General features: G+C 33.7%; 1 protein-coding gene across 1 annotated transcript in view; it reads left to right on the top strand.

Annotated features, from left to right (window-relative positions):
* Positions 1 to 693: 693 nt before the first annotated feature.
* The window catches only part of LOC106460699 (lysine-specific demethylase 6A-like), a gene marked incomplete at its 3' end in the record, with an annotated part of 28,139 nt that continues 25,728 nt past the window's right edge, over positions 694 to 3,104 (top strand). The window contains exon 1 of the mRNA XM_022387474.1: positions 694 to 952. The remainder of the gene's footprint in view (positions 953 to 3,104) is intronic.

Here is a 3,104-nt window from a genome sequence, read left to right as displayed (position 1 = left end):
TAGCCAGTGTTCTACGATTTTGAAACTTCCTTTTAAATCATCATCTACCCTAATTACTTAATCTTAAAATGTAATTTATTTGATATGCCTTTTTTATAAAGCCAGTTATACTAAGTGTCATCATGCCCACCCAACAACAACAATAATAATAATACAAATTAACTGTTCAGTTATTATCTGTATTAAAACGTGTTTTAAATAAAAAGTTTAATTTAACAAATCTACTTCTAATCTAGCATTTTTGTGTGTGTGTGTTTTTGTGACACACCACAATTCATCTTTAGTTTAATGAGAGTTCAGTCAAGGAAGGGATTTCCTGTTGTAATTCTGTGCTGAAGAGGTAGTGAAAAGAACATCAAACGAGCTGGCGTATAAAATGTTACTAAGACCGATGTCTTTTGATTAGAAGTTAATGATAATTTAATTTAAACATTGACACAAGATTGTGCAATTGTGCCTTAGTCTTGACGGAAAATGTATACGATTTTGTACATATGATTTATTAAAAACAGAATTTAAAAAAGGATAAAATAAAAAAAACTTTGTATTCTCTCGTCGCGTGGGCGGATTGAGAAAGTGCGCCATTTACTCACCACGGATGGGCAGTGCCACAAGGCGCGTGACACAGTCAGTTCCTGTCGAACTTCCGGCGCACGTAGGTGTCTGTTTGTAGCCTATTATGTGTGCCACTTTACCTCGTGTTCTTTAAAACCATTTCGCGAGCGGACCTTGGCATTAGTCCAAGTTTGTCGCCGTCACTGCACGTGAACATTTCTACGAAATACTTTCCCGTTATCATGAACCACGTGGGTTTTGACACGGTTGTGCTGGTATAATGTTTAGTTTAGTCTTTCGTAGTTATATTTCATGTATGAATTTGAATGTCTGGCTTTTGTCATCGTCGTGTGACTAGGAGCATGTACTTTCGGATATATATCTATTGTTTGGCCTGGTAAGTGAATTTGACAGTCTATGTTTGTTTGTTGTTTCATATTATGTCGTTTAATTTTAAATTAAGAATGCTAATAAAACACAATACTAGTTTATCACAAATATTACTGATGGACAAATTTTTGGAAGAAAAACTAAGTATGGATGAGAACAAAGGTAATAAGTCGATGTTATTAAGGTATAAAAGTGTGCAGTTATTTAATAGGGCCTTTCCTCAAATACACCTTAGGAACGTCTTTCGGCTAAGAAACTTCTTCCCATTCAATTTTCAAGAACAAAATCAATGTAATGCAACAAAACCTGGTCGTTTATAAATATACATTTTCTCTCTGCATGAGTGGCTACATTGGTAGGTTCAGTACCAGATGTTTCCGGCAAAGGAATTTAGAACAATTCTTCCATCTAGATCAACTCGCATGTTTTACAGCATGCTATGGAGTGTGACTCTTATATTAACTTTAACAATTCGAAATTCTCTTCAAAGCAAAATATGAAAGAACTTTAAGATCAAAGAGGCTATGGCCATTGAAACTTTTCAACCGAAAGTAAACATAATTGAGAACTCGTGAGTCATGACATGTAAATTATTAGAATATAATTTATTAAAAACGTTTTTACCTCCTTTAAAACCACTAACAATCAAGTAATATCGGTATTTTTTTCAACGAAGAGATTTTTATAGATAGAGAGAGAAAACTTTAAAAATAATGAAGACTCGTTGTTGAACTTGATGAAGAAGGAAATCGTGATGAACAGGACTCGTACAATATTTTATAGTATTCGTGGGAAAATACGTAATTGCCCAAATTATCTGTATATCCGGTATGCTTATTAGTCAGTCTGTTTTTGAACTATTTAACAGCCACTGTTTAAGAATGTTTCTGTGGTGACACGTTAGCAAATGACCTAATTTTGCAGTAAAAGCGGATAGATTATCTTGCTCTTTTTCAAAGTTCGATTGAGTATTATAATACTGTTACGTCTCTGGTCGTTAGTTAACTTCCCGTATAATTTCTTTCCAATGAAACTTTAGCGACACAAGTCCTTTCTTAAATAAAACTAGTTTATTCTTTCTCAATACAACTTTGAAATTCACTTAATTTCAACGGTCACACTATAAGTTAAACAAACGCTATAATTCACAACGAACGTCACACGCACTCGACCCAACGATAAGTCTCTCTCTCTGTCCGCAGTACAATTACATTACATTGTTGCCGTCACTTCTTAGCGGTCTTATATATACAAGAATACCGCATATCCAGTAACCTCGCGACACTTCAGGAAGGGACATGAACGTTCTAGAAGCACATGACGTGTTACTAGCGTCACGTGACCTCCGCTGTCGTAACAATACATTTCGAGATAAACTATTTTAATAAACATAAACCCGGTTGTAACATAGAATGGTACAAACGGGACTGATGTTATCATAAATATCCTTATCATTGTATTTTTCTGCTGGGATTTTTGTTATATGCGGGGGGAAAAACTATAACTTGTCCGGTAATTATTCGCGTGTTTGTCTCCTCTATGACTGATCAAACTGAGTTGTTGTGATGATGAAACATTATAGTTTCTAGACTTGTATATCAGTTTTATAGTAACATGCTCTATTTAACGAGCAACAACGATGTTTACCAGTTTGAGTTGAACCTCCTGAATTTTGTAATTCTAAACAAATCGAGTGATTTTTTTTCTCATGTCTCTTACCCCCCAACTGCTTTTTAGTTGTTATAGCATATTTTTTTGTTTTTTAAATAAAGTTAAGTATATCGATACTGTTACTTTGTATAAAAATAAAATATTCCCAAAATTTTGTGTAAAACATAAGTAAACAAGTGTTCACTAGAACTAAGGTTCTTGTAATACTATTTTCCGTTGGACTTAGTTATTATTTAACATCAATGGAAAGGTGTTATTGTAACTACTATTACTCTCGGACCTTCTAGGTGAGGTACTCTTAACATGACTAGAATTAGTGATTTGAGTTTATGCGTTTCCATACTGCATGTAAGGCCCGATATTTGAACAATCTTATGAACACATACATATCCTAAGATAAAGTAGGATATTTGAAATGCCCGCGAGTTTTCCCCTATATATATAATATATATATATATATATATATATTACGTTTTTCTTTTCGTGGT

This window comes from Limulus polyphemus, unplaced genomic scaffold, assembly GCF_000517525.1.
Source record: "Limulus polyphemus unplaced genomic scaffold, Limulus_polyphemus-2.1.2 Scaffold818, whole genome shotgun sequence".
NCBI classification, from domain to species: domain Eukaryota; kingdom Metazoa; phylum Arthropoda; class Merostomata; order Xiphosura; family Limulidae; genus Limulus; species Limulus polyphemus.
The sequence above is the reverse complement of the archived record's forward strand: the minus strand, read 5'-3'. Positions and strand labels throughout refer to the sequence as shown.